Source organism: Physella acuta, unplaced genomic scaffold (assembly GCF_028476545.2).
Source record: "Physella acuta isolate Inbredline_101_S28 unplaced genomic scaffold, ASM2847654v3 ptg000812l, whole genome shotgun sequence".
In the NCBI taxonomy this organism is placed as follows: domain Eukaryota; kingdom Metazoa; phylum Mollusca; class Gastropoda; family Physidae; genus Physella; species Physella acuta.
In genome coordinates, this window is record NW_026732330.1 from 70,879 (window position 1) to 85,842 (window position 14,964).

Below are 14,964 nucleotides of genomic sequence, written 5' to 3' on the forward strand. Positions count from 1 at the left end.
ACACCAACAGCTACCCCACAAAAACTGTAGATTGTAACATATATTGGCTCACATGTGTAGGAACTGGAAACTAATATAATTGGTATGGAAATAATCAAAACTTAAAACTATAGTGTTAAAGAAGACATGCATTCACTGTTAACACGCCGACAATAAAGACTAATGTTTTGACTATTTCTAAAACTTTACCGTAGACACCACAGTCAACATGCTCAATAGCTAGGCCGAAATATTACAGATTTATCTTGCAGAGATAAAAACGTTAAAAATGATGAACTCGAGAGGATCTATTGGTAGAAATAACCTAATGTTTAGAAAGTTCAAGCTTTAGTAGGGATTCGAATAGGCAGAGACTGACAAGAACTGACAGACCCCAGATGAAATGTTTGTTACAATGAATTGAAAGTTTATATAGAGCAAATGAGAAACTCATATTTGTATTTTTTAAAATCTGTAAAAATTTAAAAGTGCCAAGGGAGCAAACCTATACAAAGAGTCTAAATAATTTAAAAAACAACGTGCACGTGGGAAACAACATATTTAAAATAAATAGGCTATTTTTCTATGCTACATTTTTTAAATTTAATCTATTTTTATAAAGAATTTGCATAAAATATATATTTTTTTTAATTTATATTATCCATATTGGGTAACATGGAAATGAAAAAGAAACAAAACATTACATTTGTTTAATAGGAAGTTAATACGAAGTTCGTCAATGAAATTTCAACGTGTGTTCTATGTTGCTTTTTTTACATATTTTATTAAAGAAATCTAATGATTACTTCCATTTAAAATTGTTGTATCAATATTGACTTTAAAATATACCTATGTCAGGGGTCGGCAACCTTTTGAGACGGAAGAGCCAAAAGTTACAATTTACCAAATATCCTAGTGTTTAAAGAGCCACAAACATTTTTATTTCAATATTATGATATTTATTGATTATGATTTTATTATATATATATATATATATATATATATATATATATATATATATATATATATATATATATATATATATATATATATATATATATATATATATCTGTATATATATATTTATATCTGTATATATATGAAATCATTTTTAATCAAATAAGAACATACACATGTTTCGCAGTAAAAGTATTAAAGTATTTTATCTAGCTCTGCTAGAATAATAAAATCAGTAATCAAAGTATATAAATTTAATTATTGAATATTGAATACTATTTACAACAGTTTCGCCTTGCATGCCTTTTGAAAGTTTGTTTAAACCCGGCTCATAACTTTTTTTCAATTTCAAGCACGCCTCTAGATTTTTATTTGTTAGTTGGCTCTTATACTTTGTATTATATTCATGCAAGAAAACGCTTGCTCGCATGAATATGTTGACCCGAAGATCGTCAGCACTCCAAATGCCAACTTCTTCACCTCCCTGTGGCATCCTAAAAGACTATTCCATGCGTCACATAATAGGGCCTTAACTCGCGACATTTCTATTAGAGTTGTCCAGTTGTGCAGTGAAACGTGCATGTTTTACTGAACCTCCAAATCATCTAACTTGCTCTTGAGATCTGTGAACTAACGCTCCACCAATGTTTGGTTTTCAAATCTAGCAATTTAATTTAAAGCGAACCAGCATCATTTCCAAATAGCTCAAAGTTAATTTAATTTGTTTTTGCCTTGATGGAATCTACTATGAACTACTTACATTTCTTTTGAATTGCTCAAATCTCTCAGTGAACCCATCCTTCATTTTGTTTATAGCAATGCTGAAGTTATTCAAGTTAAGAGTATCGTTGGTTTTATCATGATAATTATTTTCAGATTTTTCGAAATAAAGTAATTTACCGCTCTCCGTGTCTTCAACAAAATGAAATAATTTTTTTCTAAACAATCATCTTCTTCCAGCAAGACAGAGGCTGGGTTTTCCTTTTCATGCAGTTTTTCATTTAGCTCGTTTATTTCATTTGTGATATCCACAGTGAAGTTGAATGATTCAATTTGGGATAAAAGCTATAATAGACAATACATTGAAATATGGCCTTACTAAATATTCTAATAGAATAGCGAGTGTTTATCGTTTATATTTATTATTATGTCATTCATTACCGACTGTTACAGAACAATATTTTTATTAGTTTTAAAAATAAAATAAAATAATTATTAATATGTGTGCATGGAGCTGAAGAGCCGCATCTCGACATCAAAAGAGCCGCATGCGGCAAGCGGGCCGCAGGTTGCCGACCTCTGACCTATGTCCTCGATGCTGCTTGTGCGGTTTCCCCGCCTGGCAGGACTCGGCTAAAAAAAAATAAAAAAAATTAAAGAAATCTAAAAAAAATAAAAAAAATAAAAAATAAATAAATAAATAAAAATAAATAAATAAAAATATTAGAGAAATCTGAAAATGACGGCGAGCGTCTCTGCAGATGAACCTAAAATATCACAGGAGAAAATAGAATCAGACAGAGTTCGAGTGAAAAGTGACCCCGTGGAAAAAAATCCCCAAAGTTCTGAATCTGGTGGTTCAGAAAGTTCTAAAAAAACTAAAATGTATTATTGTGCTTGGAATGGCTGGTTCTGGCAAAACATGTTTTGTACACAGAATGACTGCACATCTTCATGCCAAGAAAAATCCTCCATATGTAATAAATCTTGATCCAGCAGTCTTATTCCCTAGGGCCAAATGGTGGTTCACTAGACAGACCTTAGACCTGATATTGGAAGACGTCTCAATAAGGAAAACACACGAAAACACGAACTATAAACAAAACACCACAATAATAAGTCCACGCAACATCTTTCCTGGTGCCTGGTTCACTGCACCCAAACAATCCCCACCCCTTCCCAAACGATGTCTCCATCACCCCACCACTAGCGTGTTCGCAGTTGCTTGTCGTTGTGAAATATATTCATTCAGATAATAGCAAAGAAGGGTTGCTATTTTGTGAAGATATCACGGAGAGTATAAATACCTTTTTGAAACTGGATGATCAAAATTGGAAAACGGCTGTGGGGCTTGTACAGAAGTTTGGGTCAAAATCGGGCTTTCAGAAAAAAAGTAAAAGATTTAGCTCCCTAACCAAGGGGAATCCACAGAATGATTTACCGGTATGTCATCGTCAGCAAGACTCTTGCGACTCCAGTACTAATAAAAGTCGTAAATTATATTAAATCAGCAGCCTTTAACACCCGTCTGTTTAAAGAACTGTGCAAAGGTATGAATTCTGATCACGATGTTCTGCTTTTCTACACTACAGTACGCTGATTGTTAAAAGGAAATTTCGTGTTTTTGAATTGAAAGATGAAATCAAGTTGTTTTTGGAAGTGCAAGGAAAACAAGACATTTTGATATTCTTCAACGACAAATAGTAGTTGGAGAGAGTATCAAGCTAGCAGATATATTCGAACATCAACATAAGCTTTATCTGAAGCTTCAGGGGAAATTAACGAATATTATGTCTTTTCATGATAATCTCGGGACATTTTTATCAAAACTGCAAAATTGGCGAGAAAAATAAATATTGGACATAATGCCATGACTGAGAAACTCTGCAGTGTGGTAGATGGATCTGATTGTAAGATAAATAAATATTTGATAGAGGATTGTGAGCATCTTAAATCTTGAAAACGAACTGCGGCGTAACAAAAACTCAACGGCTAATGTTCAGGCTAGTTAAAAGCTTGTAATTTTACTCATCGTATAAATACAGTTGTCAAGAATAATTCATATTGAAAGTATACTAGAATTTTCTTACTAATGTCGACTTTTTAATTCTTTGGGGATCACGGGTCACTTACGTATATAAAAGCGGGTCGCCACCCGAAACCACTAATCTAGCTAGATAGTAAAAACGCCAACGGTTAAATCTAGATAGCCACACAATCAACAATAACATCTTGACAGCGAACCAAAAAATGGTATCCTCGTGATATTTAAACAATCAACTGTATCGCATCAGTTTGCTTATTTTGACAAGATTTTAATTGTAAAAATATTATCAAATCATTTGGGGAGGGTGAAGGGGGGAGGGGGGGGGGTTATATACCTGCCTGATATATTCTTTATAGTATATTGTACTTAAAAGGTGTTTAAAAGATTTGTTTCGGTGTTCTAATGTCATTTTTGTTCCACCCCTGGGCCTTTGTTAGTAAATGTATTTAATGTATAATATGAAAATGGCCGCGTGTTGCTCTTTTAAAAATTACCAAAACTATATTACACTTAACTAACTCTCATGTTGATGTTACTTTATCAAAATAATTTTAAAAAAAATACTAGCAACATTGAATATTTAAATCTTATAGTAACAAAAAAACATAAACACATTGTATGTGATATGTATATAATATAAATAAAGTAATGTGTGCATGAAGTATAACAATACATGTTAATTTTTACGTTGCAGTGTAAACCTATATCCCAACCCCTTTAGGAACTATAATCACCTTAGACGTCTCTAAGGATGACTGTCCAAATCCTTTCTACCACATTAAAATGCAAGTCACTATATATAGCATATTTTTACCGAAACATAAGGGCCACGTAAATAGGCAGTTGAGTAGCAAAAAGACCATTCTATTACGCAATGCACGTGATTTTTTTAACACAACTGACTTTGATGTTACAACGCTGGAAAATCAACGAAAAACCGACGGACAGTACACTTACAGTTTTGACATGTACGACAAAACCCAAATCGTCCAAACTCCACGATTGCCCCCCCCCCCCCCCCACTATATTTACTAATGACACATTCATTATAACACTTAAAACATTGAGTAAAAAATTAAATATTTTTCTTTTAAAAATGTAATACTAGTATTAAATTAGTAAATAACCAATTTTAATAACTTTATTTCTTTAAATAAGAAATATACGTTTGAAATTATTCAAGTAGCTATTTAGGCTCCTTAATAATAATTCAAATGTGTTTTCTAGAGTTTTAAAATGGTTTTAGGGTTCTAGATTCAATGTAGTTCCACCACTGGGCCTTAGTTAGTAAGTGTATTAAATGTACATTATAAAATTGACCCTGTGTTGCTGTTTATAAATTACCAAACTTATGTTACACTTAATTAACTCCCATGTTATGTTACAAATGCAATAGTTTTTCAAGGGAGTTAAGAAACAAAAAAATTATATTATAACAAACAAACTCGCAGAATTTAGTATTTTAATTTAATATTAATAAAAATATAATAAAATTGTATATGCTTTGTAGATGCAGTAAACAATATTAACATATTCATAAAATATTTTTAAAAATAATTTACTTTAAATTCTAGTTTATATTAAAGAGACGTTAAATAAATAGCTTTTATTTTTTTTTATAATATAAATTTTGTACCTTTGTTGAATACTTAAAACTTTTGATAAATACCTTTATATTTGTTTAATTTTTTTTTAAAATAATCATATCACTTAAAACAGGGGTCGGCAACCTTTTGAAGCCGAAGAGCCAAAAGTTACAATTTTCAAAATTTCCCTGGTTTTAAAGAGCAATTAACATTTTTTTTATTTCAAATATTTTATTTTTTTATTAAGATTATTAGTATTTGTTCAAGGAGCTGGAGAACCGCATCTTGATATCAAAAGAGCCGCATGCGGCTCGCGAGCCGCAGGTTGCCGACCCCTGACTTAAAACATGGGTTCTATAACTGGGGATCGCGACCCCTCACGCGAAGACTCCGTTATGAGTGGGGGGGGGGGGTGGGCGTCGCCAAATGGTATACTAAACGCTAGCAATAAAAAAAAAACTATATATTTAGAAGAATATCTTAAAATTCGGCTTCTCTAACGTAAAAATGAAGTCGCATTAGAAATTGCCGGACAAAAACAACACAATAGGAGCAAATCTCGTCAAACCATGCATGTGGAAGATGGTGACATTATTTCTTAGGCATTCCAGTGCAGTAAAGATGCATAAAATAACTCTGTCTAATAATACTATTCATCTGCTTATAGCAGACATGTTCGTAGATGTTAAATAACAAATTTAGAATGAAATTAAGCTTTCACCATTGTTTCAAGTTGATGAATCAACATACATTAGTTGCTTGTTTTTGTGGAATACATTCATTCAGATGATAGCAAAGAAGAGCTGCTATTTTGTAAAGATATTATGGAGCAAAAAATGCGTTATTTTGAAACTGGATGATTAATATAGAAAACGGATGTGGGGTTTGTATGGATGTTGCGCCATCTATGTTCGGGTCAAAATCGGGCTTACAGAAAACAGTAAAAGATTTAGCTCCCAGCCAAGGGGAATCCACTGCATGATTCACCGGTATGCCCTCGCCAGCAAGACTCTTCCGACTCCATTGCTAATAAAAGTCGTACATTATATTAAATCTGTAGCCCTCCCTAAACACTTGTCTGTTTAAAGAACTGTACCAAGTCACTGCAGTACGCTGTGTTTTTTTAATTGAAAGATGAAATCAATTTATTTTTTAAAGTTCAAGGGAAACAAGAGCTTTTGATATACTTTAACGACATGGTGTGGTTGGAGAGAGTAGCATACCTATCAGATATAATCGAACATCAACATACACAATGAACGAATATTATCTTTTCATGATAATCTAGGGATATTCATATCAGAGCTGCTAAATTGGCGAAGAAAAATAAATCTTGGAATTATTGCCATGTTTGAGAAACTCTGCTGTGCGGTAGATGAATCTGATTCTGAGATAAAAAAAAAAAATAAAACAGGAGAAAACGAACCGCGGCGTTACTTTGTCTGAGCTGAAAGAAGGGGAAACTACACTGACACGTAATCCATTCTCTGCGTACCTTTATGTTGTCAACGTTCCCGATAAATTACAAGATGAATTAATAAGTTTGCGGAATGACTCCGGAATGACTCAGCGTCATATAAAAACTGCTCACATGTTTGGTGTAGTACGCACCATTTATACCCAAACGTGAAATTGATTGCCTTTCGTGTTTTAGTTCCTATTAAGTCTTCATATCTTTGCGAGAATAGATTTTCAACACTTTATATAGAATGCATATTTTTTTTTCCAGTTTAATAGATGGATAATTATTGTTAAAAAGTATTGTAAGATCATAGTGACGATCCCAATGTAAGGGTTGTGTGACACCTTCACGTAAACATGCAATCTATCGAGATAACAAGGCTACATCCAGCTTTATTAACAACCTACCATAGATTAACATCGTAAGTATTCAATGTAAACACATTAACGCTTTTACCGGGGGGGGGGGGGGAACTATGAGGTGCCGCACCGATTGACACCCGACCTAGTGTTGTATTTGAATGGATTATAAAATTAAATGACTTATGTATGTTTTGTATTAACCTTTCTGGTTTTTAATCCAAACTAACATCATAACATTAACTGTAATCATAAAAACATTATGTAGGCTATACGTGTATATGTTGGCTAAATGCATTTATAGCACACGTACTCCCGGGTAAAACATGCGTAGAACGTATGCAGTTGTTTGTAAAACAGGTTTAGTGTACATGTAATTCCTGATAAAATAGTAATGCTGAAGTAATTCATGTTAATAGTAGCACTGGTTTCATAACGATTTTTTTTTAATTTATCGAAATTAAGTAATTTATCGCTCTTCGTGTCTTTAACAAAACAAAAGGAATTTATTTTCGAAAAAATCCACTTCCTCAAGCAAGGCATAGGCTGGTTTTTCCTTTCCTTGCAGTTTTACATTAAGCTCGTTTAGTTTGTTTGCCATACAGAGTTTCTTACAGGCATCTCTTGCCCCCCCCCCCCAGAAAAAATGAAATTTATATAATTTATATAGAACATATATACTTTTAACAGTGTCCGCCTCCCCCCCCCCAAAGAAAGTCTACCCCCCCCCCCCGAAAATTTCAATTTCAAGTGCCCCCCCCCCCCCCCCGACCCAATGTCAATGCAGAGGTCACCGACCAGTGCTAAATGTTGAGTTTGCATGCAAAGTATCCCCTACTATTAAGTCGATGAATCAGATGCGTAGCGATCCCTCACGGCGCCCAGGGACAATCTTTCAATTTGCCCCCTCCCCCTTTCCCATATATTTTTATATTTATAATTCAACAACTAAAATGAGCTTTTGATTTTTTTTCAACCCATTTTGGCGCCCCTTGGGTCGGCGCCCGTGGACATGTACACCTCCCCTTAGCTACATCTTTGCGATGAATCGAATACATAAAGTTCAGTGGGTTTTTTTTTTTTAAAGTAGAGGGCATCTATATTTGCATATGCTTGTGTCGGAAGAAGATCACTGGTTTGTTTGATACACAAATAAGGAATGTTGATGTTAGTCGAAGTACGTACGTGTCAAAACCCATCTGAAGACAAAGATCCCTATAAAAGGGAGAGTTCGGAATTAAAGTGTTTGCGTATAATCTTGTTAACGAATAAGTGACTGAACAAATAATGTTTCGTCACATTTTAAGTTTATTTATGTGGTTTTTTTTTTACAATTTAAGATATCAAGCCTTTTGAATGTATTTACCCTGTTTGACACATAAAAGTAACTATTAAACAGCAAAAAATGGGTTTCAATTAATTTCGGTTGTCTTGGAAACCCGAAAAACCTCCGCCATTTTGATGTGGCGATGCTTTGGTTTCATTCTTATTTTCTTTTGTTTTTTACTCTCTTGAGAAAAATAACTAAAATAAAAATTGGAACATAATAAACATTAATCCACTAACACATCGATGATTATGACAAAAGCAAGCAAGTGTAAAGAATAATGCTGGAAACGTGGTTACATAAAATGTATAGAGACAAACATTAATCTGTAGAACATATTCTAGATAGTCACACAATCAACGGTATCGTCTAGATCAGGGTTCGGCAACCTTTTGAAGCGGAAGAGCCAAAAGTTACAATTTTCAAAATTTCCCAGGTTTTAAAGAGCCACTAACATTTTTTTTTATTTAAAATATTTTATTTTTTATTAAGATTATTAGTATTTGTTCAAAGAGCTGGAGAGCCGCATTTGGTATCAAAAGAGCCGCATGCGGCTCGCGAGCCGCAGGTTGCCGACCCCTGGTCATATTGTCATACAATCAACTGTTTCATCTAGATAGTCACACAATCAACTGTATCGTCTAGAGGCTAGATAGTAACACAATCAATAGTATCATCTAGATAGTCACACAATCAACGGTATCATCCAGATAGTCACACAATTAACAGTATCGTCTAGATCCGGGATCGGCAACCTGAGGTTCGCAAGCCGCATGCGGCTCTTTTTTATGTCAATAAGTGGTTCTCCAGTTCCATACTATTTCTATTATTTTATTTTCAAATATAAAAAAATATGATACTGTAAAAAAGAAAATAACTTGAATCTAAAAAACAACAACACAGAGAATAGGTGGAGTAGAGCGCATATGGACAGCCGACAGCCGCTGGGCATTATGCCCAGCCCCACAACTGTGCTTCACCAGCTCCGTGGCAATAGTTTCTTGCTGTTCAGTACAAATGTTAGTGGCTCTTCCGTCTCAATTACGTTGCCGACCCCTGGTCTAGATAGTCACACACATCTCTAGGGCACATCACTCCCGCTTTATTTAACTGACGGAGAAAGTGGAAACTATGGTAGTTGACTGTAACATTATTTTGACAGAATGTAAATGTATTTGTTGTTTTACAAAACAAGCACGAAAGAAAAAAAGAAAGGTTTTACTTCTGCTCAAAACTATTTTGGCGCAGCTAGTAAAAACATATTAAAAGACATTAAAAGTCAACAAACAAGGGAAATAACTTACAAGCAAATTCATTAAATTAATCTAATCCTAAAAAAAACAAGAGACATAAAAACTTAAAATACAATAGGAATTGTTATTTATTTATGCAATATTATAAATTGTTTTCAGTCAAGAATATATTTGTAGATATAGTCCTTGACGAATAAAATCTGAATCACCCTGTTAATTAAAAAAAAACGTTCATCAATGTATATATTGAAGCCAATAAATAATAGGCATTAATCTAATTTCGCAAAAAAAAAAAAAAAAAAAAAAAAAATTATCCAAAAATTAACTTGAGAAAAAAAAAAACTTGATTGTGAAAAAGAAATAAACATAAAATAACTATTTCAGCGGGGGATTATAATTTTGTAAATATTGTAGGAACAGAAGACGTTATTCGACTTGTCGCGGACACAATTTACGAATATTTAAGTATCGATATAAAAGAACACTTCAAACTAGTCGACATCTATTCATACAGATGCAAAACATCAGATAATAAATTTAAACTAGACAGACCCAAAAAATCAACAGGGTAGAACCCTATCTCAAACTCTTCAATATAGTAATCACACACATAATGTGTTTTATAATGAGCAAACACACACCAAACACAAACGTAACACGTACTGGAAACTTAACAACTCACTACTATTTCACGAACGCTACAGTAGGGCAATACAATTTATAATAAAATGTTATACACAGTTGACACCAAAAACAAACAATATAGAACATTGGGAAGACTTAAAGCAAGATATCAGTCGTCAATCTAAATAACAAGCAGCTTAAATAGCGTAAAGGACACATCGAATCTAAAATCGAAAGAAAAATTAGTTTACTCCGGAAAAATGACAATAAAAAAAAAATTACTCAATAGAAAGAGAACTTGTAAAATTTCGATACAGTTAACTCCCATATATAAATCAATGTTAAAACAAAAGCCTCTCAGGGGAATTAATTTAAGACTAAATTCTCTAATTAATAAAGTATGTATGTAAGCATCTATAAAGACTACAATGTAAAACAATTTATTTTGTTTTCTATTTCCATAGTACAAATACAAAAGAAAAAGGGTATTTATTTTGTCTTCATTTAAATGTCGATATTATTTTTGTAAATGTTCTATTTTTAAACACTTTTTTTTTAAAAAAGATCAACTTTTTTATAAATAAAATACCGACATCTCAATATTGCTGGTTGATTTTCATTGAATTCATTAGCTATCAGTATATTGTCTTTCCAGTGGAACTGTGTTAAATTGATTTCAGTGACCGATTATGACAGGGGTCTGCAACCTTTTGAGACAGAAGAGTCAAAAAGTTAAAATTTACAAAGTTTCCCAGTTTTTAAAGAGCCACCAACATTTTTATTTATTTAGAATTTGGAATATATATATATATATATATATATATATATATATATATATATATATATATATATATATATATATATATATATATATATATATTAGCTAGATGCACACAATTTTTTAAACAACTAAAATGACACAATAACGACGGGGTTGTATTAAGGGGACTAAATGTTGCAAAGTGATACCAAATTTACGTTTATAGGACAAGCGGTTCTCTAGATATGACGGTTTTAGTGTAAAAATTGCGGAGACAATTAAGCCTATGGAAAATGAAAGCAACAATTGGTCACGTCGAGAGTTGAGAAAAAAAGGCGAAAGGGAAATAACTCTGCGTAGGCGCACAATTATAACATTTTCAAATTAGTATTTTAATGCACTTACAACTGCATAGAGTATCTCTACCAAGATACTAATACATTATTTAATTTAAAAAGTGGTCTATTAAAAATTATTTAAATAAAAATATACCACTGGATAGATTCAATCATTTAACTCAAACGTCATAGTAACAGTAAAAAATAAAAGAAACTGGCTAAGTAAAAAAAAAAACATTCCTAATTGCTAGGTATAAAGTATCATAGAGAGAGCTAAGTACAGAGCAACATATATGAGTGTTTTAGACTTATTGGAAGCATGTCAGTTAAGAGATAATCTTTGGGTGTCGTTAGATAACTGAACATAGCTGGTGCGAAACAAACAGCAAAGTTATCAAGAATCTAGCATTTCACAGAGCTACATAGACTGACGCTAGACACGAGGGTTTCTATACGACTTTTGCCCCCAGTTTTAAATACGACATCTTGTTACCTGGTTTTAAACGTGATGGACAGCTTGGTCGTGGGATGACCTACGATTACCAGGCCGGGTACCGATCAATCAGTTTAGTTAGCGGACGTGCTACATACTAGACCACACTGTCCAGTTGTGATAACATTTAACAAAAGCTTGGGGATACGGGGTCTGAAAAAACTTCTAACAACAATGAATATAAGCTATGGATGGGGAAGGGGGATGTGTGTAAAAAAGAGTGACTTTATTTGTTGACGATGAAGGGCAGATTCAATTCCGTATCACGTTTAGAAAAGCAAAAGGTACCCCAGAAATACATAGATAATTTCTTATCTACCATACTTTACATACTTTCAACTTCATATTTAGATGTAGTATTCGAAAAAATCAATCACACTAACTTAACAAAAGCAACTCAATTAGCACCCGACTCCAAGGTCTTTAACTCAGAAAGTCTCCCCCCCCCCCCTCCTTATACAATCGTTATTTGAGTGTGAGTAGGTATCGAGCAAATAAATATAGGCCTTTGTTGTTTACACGGGTATGTTTTATTCTTTAGCAAGATAAACTAATTGGATATGAATAAATGAAGATTATCAGTGTACACATTCAGCTTGTTACAATAGAATGAACACACTCGTAAAATGTTGTGTTTTAACTAATATTTCTTATATTAATAAGATTTGGATCCCGCACAGTCTACTTACTGAATTTAATCAACCAATGTTCAAGAAATAATTTCCCTCTTTGGCTTATTATGTTTAAGACAGCTTAGATACATCTTTATTTTACATTTTAAATAGACATAATGGCCTAATAATATAATACAAATATAACGGAATACGAAAGCGAAGAAAGGTAGTATCGATATCGCTAATTCTTAGGCATATGGGGTCTATTTTCTTAGTAGAGTTTTGCAGCTTGTGAAGAAAATAAAAACATTTGTGAAAGTATCATTAAAAATGTAGGCTACCTACTCACACTAAATTCAAATTAAGTCTGAATGTTTTCTTATTTTAATTGATCTAAATACCGACGGATATAGCGACAAAACATTAGCGATATTGCTTTTCTCGATTTTTGGATTTAAGTCTATAATATAATGCATTATGAAAAAGATGATTTTCGTAGTTAAAAAATTAAACTAAAAATCGTATAGTCTTACTCAAATCGAACCTGGTGTTATTATTTTTAGTTATAAAACATTCTATGTATAACTTAATTTCAACTTTGTGTTGAGTTATTGTATACCTAATTCAATCGTTAGTAGCACGTAGTACAGGTCGCAACATATTAGCTCAACGTATACAATTTTTACTATTTTAAAAAGGTTAATTTATTATCTTTGAATCTACTCATTTACTCGTTTTATTATTAACATTTTTAAGCAAAAAAATGTATAAAAATTGGTGTCATAATTCCTATAAAACGAAGGAACATGAAAATGAGGTATCGCGTTGTTTACATTTAAATAACTCAGTTTTAGAAAGCAAGGAAGTACATTGAAATAGGAAGTAACTAAATATTCTAATAGAATAACGGGTGTATATTGTTTATATTTATTATTATATCGTTCATTTCCGAGTGTCGCAGACTAATACATTAATGAGTTTTGAAAATAAAATAAAATAATTATTATTTGTGCATGGAGCTGAAGAGCCGCAACTGGACACCAAAAGAGCCGCATGCGGCTCGCGAGCCGCAGGTTGCCGACCCCTGAAATATACAAATTCACACATATGTAAAAGTTAACATGTACGTAACTACACACATTCCTACACAGTGTTTCTTCCAGACTTTTTTTTGCGGGTGGGGGGGGGGGGGGCACCTATTGTGTGATTTGGTCTATTTAACGTTTTTTTTTTAAATACAAGTATAGTGTGTTTCAAATGTTGAGTTTTTCGGTTATCTGTTATATTTTAATTATCAAGATTTGATAAAGAAATATCACTATGCCCAGTAAATAATAACATACATCAGAAATGCAGAATATATTTTGTTTACAGACCTGCATGAATGTAAAATAGAATGCTTTTTTTCTAAAACATATGAAAAACATACTTTACTTGACATTCATCTCAAATACAACTACAAACGTTTGTTCAATAAGAGGTATGCATGCTATTTTGTTTACCTAAATTAGTTTTTTTTTTTCATAGTACTGCATCGAATACTCCTTTTTAATGCATTGTTTTAAAAGTCGTGTTTTCATTGTTGTTTAATTCTGGTAAATAAACAATAACAAATATTTTTGACCATGAGCTTTGTTTTTATTTTTTACAAATTATTATGTTGATTGTGTTGGGTTGATATGTGTCTAAATATCATACTTATCATTTCTGTTATGTAATAACTTTGAACTATACAATTAGACCAGCCGAAGAAGACGTTTTCCACTATAACCATCATTGAGATAAAATATGTTAAACATGATAAAACCAACACATTTTAAGTTTAAAATATAAGGTAAGCTAGAGAAACATTGTCATGGCACCTTAAATAGAAATTGAAGAGTTGAACTTTAGCTGGAGAAGCTTTGACATGAAGTATTCATTATATTGCATACTTTTACTGAAGTGAATTAACTCCCATGTTGTAATCATTTTACGCTATATTGTTTTCAAGGGAGCTAATTAAAACAATATTGTACACAATTATAATAGACTATAAAAATTGCCTATAATAATAAAATACAAAATTATACATACAATTAAATGTATTAAATAACAAATTTATATGCAGGTATATATTCTTAGCCAGTGTTTTTTAAAAACTATAAAAATAATAATAGCAATGCTATAATTGAACACTTAATTTAAATTGGAACATTTTTGTCTTATAAATAAAATAAAATTTTAAACATATAATTCGGTCATTTTGCCGGAAAAAAATAATATTTTTTGGATAAAACTATTTTAATTAACTGTGTATCATTGTACTCAACACATCCAGACTGCTTTAATTATTTTCTTTACTCCTAAATTTATTTCAGATTTACGTCATAAGCACACGCCCCCTCAACCACTCCACCGAAAAAAAATACACCTTTATATTTTTAGATCGGTGAATCACCATTC